Source organism: Dunckerocampus dactyliophorus, chromosome 4, assembly GCF_027744805.1.
Source record: "Dunckerocampus dactyliophorus isolate RoL2022-P2 chromosome 4, RoL_Ddac_1.1, whole genome shotgun sequence".
Taxonomy (NCBI): domain Eukaryota; kingdom Metazoa; phylum Chordata; class Actinopteri; order Syngnathiformes; family Syngnathidae; genus Dunckerocampus; species Dunckerocampus dactyliophorus.
Window position 1 is genome coordinate 4299348 of NC_072822.1, and position 9138 is coordinate 4308485.

A 9138-nucleotide genomic window follows, 5' to 3' on the forward strand; every position below is an offset into this window, starting at 1 on the left:
TAGTCGATACAGTCAGAGAAAATAAGACATTTACAGCATAAATAGGACGTGTGTGTTTCAATAAATATTCTCCGGACGTGTGGACAGGAAGTGACATCGGGGATTCTGAGTACATTAGCCCGTGTTATTATGATGATGATGATTATTGTTATTTAGTATGCATATTGTCAGATAAATAATTGTAAAATAATAAAAGCCTGTCGTTAGTGATGAAGTCTGGTGTGTGTTACTAGCGCCACCTAGTGGCCAGTGTAGACTACAGTTCATCAACGTTTTGTATTGCCTAGTTCATGTATACATGTTTTATGCTTGAAAATGCTTAATAGGCCCTAGTCAAGCACGAAACAGCGATCATTTATAAACTCATTCAATACCAAAGACGTAGTTGTACGTTTGTATAAACCCCAACGCCCTATCCAAACAACGTATTTATACGTCTTTTACGTTTTCTTGTGTGAGAGGCAAAAAGAGGTGATGACGCAACTCCACACTAATGGATTTCACTTCAGAGTCATTTTAAGCCATAAAAACGGCCACAAGGAGGCAGAAGTGCATTTGATAAGAGCTCGGCAGAGATCATGTGGACAGAAAAATCATACATGACAGGAAGGAGGAAGTGAGAGAGCGTGGCCAAGTGTAGCATGCAGGTTACGCGCTGTGGGGAAATATTAACGCATGCGCGCGCACGCTCACACGAGCACGCGTGCACACACATAGTGCGGTTCCACATGTAAAAACTGTAAATAGTTCATGGTGTGATTTGTAAATACATTTTTATTTTGACGTAAAACAATCCTTTTTTGTGTTGTTTATGTTGGTATAGTTGTTTACATATTTGAGCTGCCACAAAAGAAAAAAATATGAAAGTTGGGCTTGAAATGTATCTTTTCACAAAAAGCTGGTTTTCTCCCTTTTTTAGTCAGGAACTGGTATTTTCCTGAAACTTACCTATGTTCTCCTGCTGATTACTAAAGAACGGAAAAAGGTAGAAACAACCTTTTTTTCTGATGAAAGACAAGAGTCTAATCTTTCTTTTGGTAAGTTCAAAATCGTCTAAAACGGCAGATACTTACAGCTCCCACATCTGTAACTGACAAATAGATGGCAGAAGACATATGTAAGGCCCATTTAAGATGTGTAGTGAAGCCTTTTTTTAAGCCCAAGCAAACTGAGCGACAGATGATTTTCCTCAGGTTTGATACTCATAAACAGGCTCTATGAACACATTACTGCTGGAAACCATTGAAAATGCCACATTTACATAATAGGGGACCTTTTACATTAAATATTTGAGCTGTGAAAAAAGCACAAGCAGAGTTCTGCTGCGGTCTAAAAACACCATTGCTCCGGCTTATGTCAAAATTCAAATGAGTATAACGTTCCACAAAGACGACCTCCTAGTTGAAGAAAGGAGGTGAGTAAAGAGGCTTTGAGTCCGACATGCAAAGAAGCGGTGTCGTGCAAAGGCTCGGTGACGTGGTTGCTAACTATAGCCTGTCTCTGCTTTAATTCCACACTTGCGTCTCATCTCCAAAAGATGTGAGAGCAACGGGGAAGAGCAACTGTTGCTGGCAGGAAGTGTGTGATTATTACACAAAGCGCTGCCTTAACACAAACACACACGCGCGCACACACAAAGTGGTGTTGGAGGAAAGAAAAAGGCCTAACCGTGATGACGCGTGGATCAATTAGTTGTTCTCAAAGGAACGGCAGGCAGGTGGTTATTAGTGGTTAATCGCTCCCCGCTGCACCTGTGGGTGACATCATCGCCCCCACGGGGAGTCGTGTTTCACTGTGTGTGTTTCCAGCTAGAGTAGCATGATGACGAATAAGCTGAGGATGGTGTAAGTTAACGTGTTCCCTAGAAGCACGATAATGTTGCCTAGTCACTCGAAATATCATGTCAATGGAAAAAAAAAACATCATTTTTTGTAATTCCTATGCCACTTTTTATACACATTGGACTTTTTAATGATGTTCTAAAAGTGATATGCGTCCCTAGAGGCTGTTTTAAGCACCAAACGTGAGAAACATCTATCATCTCCCTAACTCGTACGCTCCATGGTTGGCGTTACGTAGGGTTGGGCGTCAGGTCTCCAGCATCAGTGGGACCCGGGACTAGCATTGACTCTGTTAACGATAACTGTTTTATTTAGATCCCTAGTTTCGGTGCGCACTTTGCAGACGCTTTGGAAGAAATAGCCTCAAACGCCAATGAAAACGTGCCTTGTCTTTGATGCGCGATGTCAGACTTCCTCTAGGCAGTCAGATCAGGGAAGACAAACAATAAATGACGTGTCGGTGGTTTCAGGATGCCCGTTGATGTCGTGGAAGTTTGGTGTAAATAAAGGACGGCCGCTACAGCTAGGGCTAGGCACGTTTATTCATGTGCACAGTGTCACTGCACTACCGGAAACGCAAATCGGTTCTGCGCATGCGCGACACCTACGTCACTTCTTCCTTTAGCGCATTTTTACGACAGCGCTTCTGCGACGTCACGTGCTGTGGTAGTTATTGAACATAAATGGTCAATAACCACACTTCATATTTGTAATATACTGGGGGGTTGTTTTACCAGTGATTCTTATTAAAAGACTTGGTTAGCATGCCGATGTTTCTATCGTCTTATGACATCCGCCAAGACTGAACTACGTAAAAATGTACGCAATGCTCGTAGCGCAGACGTAAAGGTCATATCCGGTTACGTGTAACATACATAAATACATAGAATAAAACACATAAAATGCAGTGATATGTCAATGGAAACGAGTGCAATGATGGATGACTAGAGGATTCAGCTAGTGTTTTTTTTTCTAAAACAGAGAAAATAGCGTCCATCCAAACATATCTTGCTAGCAAATGCCTCTGTGTGTATGTTTTTCAGTGGCGAAAAAAACTTGAAATAGTTTATGGAACCAAGAAAAGATAAATAATAAATTACCCACTTGCACCATGGATGTGATATATATATCGATTATGTTGTAATTTCTCAAACGGTTTTGGGAGTGGGTGAGGGGACAATAAAAAGATGAAAATATATCAACGGATGGCGTACATTACACATGCCTAATATGCGACTGACGAAAAATAGGTGGACCGGATGTAGACGCGTTGTGCGCATGCGTAGAAACGATTGTGTTTCCGGTACGTACTGCGCCGTGACACACAGTCCGTCTCTATTGGCCACAGTCAAGACACATTCTCAACCCACTTCTGGCCTTCAAAGTAAGTGTGCTGTGGGCTACATCCTGTTTACTTGAGGTAACAAGAGGGTGTCATAAAAAATAGCTCCCACCAACACTGAGGCAGCAAACAAAGTACACTACTACTCCTGTAAAACGAAACCTCATAAGATTTATACTCAGGATGAATGGGTTGATATTTATACACTGGTTGAAAATAGCCTTGTGAGAAATGTATAGTAGTTTGATAAAAAGTTCATACCATGAAACAATTCAGGGAGAAGTTCAGACATTTCATCCAAAAAGAACGCTGGTTAGCGCCTCATTTAAACCATGACCTTTAAACCTTTATGACCCTGCCTCTTAGAAACATTGGAATCGACAATCATTAGGAACGGGAATCGAAACGAGGAATCGGCATCGGAACCGCTCAAATTCAACCCTAGTGTTAAGTTCCAGGTAGGCTTCACTACATATCTTAAAATAAAGCCCGCAGTTCTGCTAGCTATCCTGTCCCACTCCTTAATTCTACATTGGAGAAGTGCAGAGCTACATTGTATATGTAAAAGGTGGATAAAGTACACAATAGCGCTTCTTGGAGGCACACACTTGTGGACAAACACAGCTCATTAGCCTTAAAGTGACAGACACGCAAAACAGCGCGTTCCCAGTAGTTCAAAGCACTTTTAAATAGTCTAGCATCAAGGCTAGATTTTGGACAACACATTCACAATACATTATAAACTGTACATTGTGGGACCTCTGACACTTAATGGTGCACTAATTAAAGGTACAGTGATGGTGCCTGGCATACGAGTACACATAATGTGGCCATTACAAGTTTTTACACACTCCAACCAGTGTGACGAATCAAAACAGACTGACAGCGATTCTTCTGTGTTGTCCTGACATACACTTGATCATCTTTTATGACCTTTTATAGTCTCCCTTATCCCTCTTACAACTCTATGTGTGTGTGTGTGTGTGTGTGTGTTGATTAAAAGTGTTATTTATGAGGTTAAAGTGCTGAGGTCAGGAAGAATCCACAGTGCAAGGAGAGCACTGCTAGATGCGCACTTTTACGGACAGACACACACTTTAAAATGACTCTACCTACCCTACTATTAATAATATGAGCAACATTTCAAGGGACAAATAGCACCAGACTTATATAAAGTCAAACTTTGGTTTTCGTATGAGTCGGTTTGCCAAGAGTTTGTGTTGGTTTTTGTAGAGTATTGCACACAACAAACTGTCCTGTTTGCCCTGGACTGTATTGTTCCACGAAACAAAGCACCTACGTGTTGCTCATTCACTTTCCATACATTTTGTTTTACTTCCAAGCGCGGGGCAAGCGTGGAGGTTACGTTTTTGCCGGCGTTTATCTGTTGGTTTGCTTTTAAAATACCTTGAAAAGATCTGACTGGATTTGGAAGAAGTGTTCAGGAGTGGTTGGGAATGGGATATGGAAGAAGTGATTACGTTGTGGAGCAGATCCTGATCACTGTCTGGATCCAGGAGTTTTTTAAAGGATGCACCATTTTCGCCACGTGTGCATCAAATTCCACAAAAAGTGGTCAGAACACATGTTCTAGAAAATATCAATGACTGATCCAGATCATGGAATAATTCCGGATACTATGATCCAGAATATGAAAACAAAAAATAGGGAAATTTTCATCCTAGAAACAAATGAAGCTATAACATGCAACAAACAGCATTATTCACAGCCAAGACACTGCGGAATCTGGATTTGTAGTATCTTCCAAAGCTATGGCGCTACATCCAGAAGACAACCGCCATTACGGAAAATGATAATATTAAATATTAATATCATTATGAATCCAGTTGCTAATGCTATGTTTTCATGGTCAAGGAATCGAAATATGATAAATATAAATATGATAGATAAAACAAATGTAGGACTAATATTTATGGTGTAAATCACAATATGGGGGGAACTCTGGCACTTAGCGGAAGTCTGCGCTCTCGGAGTGATTTTCTAGTTATTGAGTGCGACCGCGAAATAACCCGCCATGGGGCCAGGATGTTGCGAGCACAAGGACTTTGATAAGGAAAAAAATGTCTCAGTTTTTGTGCGTTTTGGTTTTTGTCAAACCTTTTGCAACAAATGAATAACAAAAACCGAGGTGCCACTGTAATTTAGATACAAAAAATCCTTGGGTACATTATCAATCATTTTAGAAGCAAAAAGACCCCGAGTTATTAATGCAATTCACACTAAGATGAAGTACGTATTGTTGGTCAGTCCAACCACATTTAAAACCTCATTCATGGAAAAAAATGATTAGACCAGCTTTGTTTCTTCCGTTTCTTGTTCATTTTTCCTGCCTGGTACAACAAAACGTACATTTTTTGGACAAATTAGGGCTGTCAAATGATTAAATTGTTTAAATCAGAGTAATCACGGTTTTCAAATAAATTAATCATGATTAATCACCATTTGCAACTATTTCTGAAATATGCCCATTTTTTACTGTATTTTATTGAACGAAAGATAAATGACATGATTACATACACACTTGTACGTATTAACGGCTCCAAATCAACTGGAAATTTTAATCAAGATAAAAGACATCACGCGTGTCTGAAAATGTACTGACCGAACATCAGTTTCTTTAATAGTAGCACATCACACTTGAACTGTGTTATTATGCGTTCAAAGACACCACGTCATTTAAGTTGCATTCCCGTGTTTTGAGTGTATTTTCTGGGATTTCCGAGCACGCTTAAATGCAGCATATTGTACTTCTGCATTAAGAGTTACAAAGTAAGCAATAAGAATATATATATTGCTTAAGACGCTCGCATCTTCTTCTGCGACAGAGCGCCGCGGCTATCTTGTTTACGTGTGTGCCACAGGGGAAGAGGATGCGAGCGTCTTCATCACACTCACAAGATTGGAGAGGTGAGGTGCGCAGGGATACGGCATTACAAATATAATGTAGAGCGATTTGTAATGTCTGATTTTTTCGAGGAGGCATTTTTATGAACGCATTGTTTTCCATTTTCTATACCACTTCTCCTCATTAGGGTTGCAGGGGTATCCCTGCTGACTTCGTGCGAGAGGCGGGGTACACCCTGGACTGGTCGCCAGCCAATGGCAGGGCACATATAGACATATAGACATATAGACATATAGACATATAGACATATAGACATATAGACAAACAACCATTCACGCCTATGGACAATAGTACACTGCCGATGGAGAACTTCATACATACAACTTCAAAAAATCCAAACTACCCCTTTAAGTGATCTTGGTTATTATCTAGAAAATCATGGAAATGGCTAGATATCAGCTCTTAAATGAAACTCTTATGAGCTTTTTTTTCCTCTTGTACCTTAGTTACTGTACCTTTATCATACACCAAATCATACATTTAAATAAATGAATGCAAACCTTTCAACACAAACAGAAAATAAAAATCTAAACGTGAATACCTCATAAAATTCATTTAGTTTTACAGTGGTTATCTTCTTTTTACCCTTGCGTAAAAGTAAGACTTTAAAACAATGAGACACATGAGGTGCATCTGAATTACCTTTGCATTATGACATTATGTGTTGTTTTACAGCTTTACAAGGGTTCGCTTATGTTTACCCCTGTACGCCGTGGCCTGTACCGTTAGTTTTATGACGGCAAATTCTTTCGATTTGCAATATCTCCTAATTGTTTTCAAGTGCATGCACGCACACACACTATCAGTATAGAGTATGTAGTCATATATACACACACACACACACACACACCAAAGTGTACTTTATACCGCCTTGTGAGTTCTTCCCTCCCTGTGCAGAGGTGTTTTTATGAACAATAACTTGGCGAAAAAAAACATTTTAATGACATCAGGGATTTAGGACGTCCTCTCCTGTCCAATTAGCTTCCATAAAAAAGAAAACCCTCAGCCAGCCCGCCGCTAATCTTGCAAAGGCAGTTTTCCTGTTCCTGCAGAGACCTTGCACTTCTATTAGCATTAATAGGACAGCAGAGATGCGCCGTCACTCAGACACTTCAGCTGGGAATTAAGTTGAGCATATTTGTGCTGTCTGTTGTCCTCAAGCTGCCTGAGAGCGACCTCTCTCCTCTAATGTCAACCCATACTTTCTTTTGACAATTAATTACAGGCTGCTTGAGGAAATGATGCAATCATCATTGGCGCCGTGGCTTGCACTGATTGTTTTGTGTACGTGGGCCTCAAAACAACAACAACCTGCATAACATTCACACATTAACTGCGACAATTTGAATATTCCCAGCCTTTTTCCACTTCAGACGACCACAATGTCATGTATTTAGTTTGGGGTGGTTGGTTTTCCACTTCTCAATAGTACCACGCAGCATTAAATGCATCATTACAACACCAACCATGGAGGAGAATGACCATCTACTGTATTTACTTGACAAGAAGACTAATTTTATAGAGAAGATGTCAAGTACCGCAGTATTTACTTTTCTTGATGTTGGACACGGAAAGGAGACACGTTTTATCCAACAGGGAAGCAAGAAAAACAGCCCCTTGCAGCCAAGTACTCTATGGAGTAAAGTATGGAAGTATTTACTGAGGGCAGCAAGAAAATAGACCGCTGCAGCAAAGTAGACACTATGGAGTAAAGTACGACAGTATTTACTTCTCTGTGCGTTGGACACATGGAGACGCAGTTTATCCAAGAGGAGACTGAGGGCAGCAAGAAAATGGAGCCCTGCAGCACAGTGGAGACTATGGAGTAAAGTACGTCAGTATTTACTTCTCTGTATGTTGAACACGGGAAGAAGACAAGTTTTATCCAACAGGAAACTAATGGCAGCATGAAATCTGGCCCCTTGCAGCAAAGTAGACTGTGGTGTAATGTATGGCAGTATTTACTGTACATCGCGACATGCTGGACACAATAAGGAGACACATTTTATCAAAGAGGAGACTGAGGGCAGCAAGAAAATCGAGCACTGCAGCAAAATGGAGACTATGGAGTAAAGTACGGCAGTATTTTCTTCTCTGTATGGTGGACACATGAAGGAAGCAGGTTTAATCCAACAGGAGACTAAGGGCAGCAATAAAACCGGCCCCTTGAAGCTAAGTAAACTGTGGAGTAAAGTATTTATTGCACATCTTGGTATGATGGACACAGAAGGAGAGAAATTTTATCAAAGAGGAGACTGAGGGCAGCAAGAAAATGGAGGACTGCAGCAAAGTGGAGACTATGGAGTAAAGTACGGCAGTATTTTCTTCTCTGTATGGTGGACACATGAAGGAAACAGGTTTTATCCAACAGGAGACTAAGGGCAGCAATAAAACCGGCCCCTTGAAGCTAAGTAAACTGTGGAGTAAAGTATTTATTATACATCTTGGTATGATGGACACAGTAAGGAGACAAATTTGATCAAAGCGGAGACTGAGGGCAGCAAGAAAATGGAGCACTGCTGCAAAGTGGATTTTTAAAGTACAGTGCATTTTTAAAGATTAAAGTACAGCAGTATGTACTCTACTTCTATGTACGTTGGACACGTTAAGGAGACACATTTTATACAAGAGGAGACTGAGGACAGCAAGAAAATGTGTCCCTGATTGTGGAGTATAATACTGCAGTGTCCAGAGTGAAAGCTAACATCAGCATTTGTGTTAATTTTGATCATTTCTAGCAGTGTATCCTCTGTAATCAGTACTAGAAATAGTACCTCCTTTAGCCAATAATGAGCAGAGCAATGCCAAACAGAGTAGGTACCGCACAGTGGAAATGGCACACTCAATGGAGTCGCTATAGCTAGTGAAGTTGTACATTACACTTTATCAACGCTTTCACAAAAAATGCACAAAGTTGTCCAAATGGAAGCAGGTGACACGCATGTTAAGATCTCAAGTACTCATATGAGCACGCAACTATCAGAATCTCAGATGGTGGTGTACAATTACCCTGCCCGACTGGCATTTTT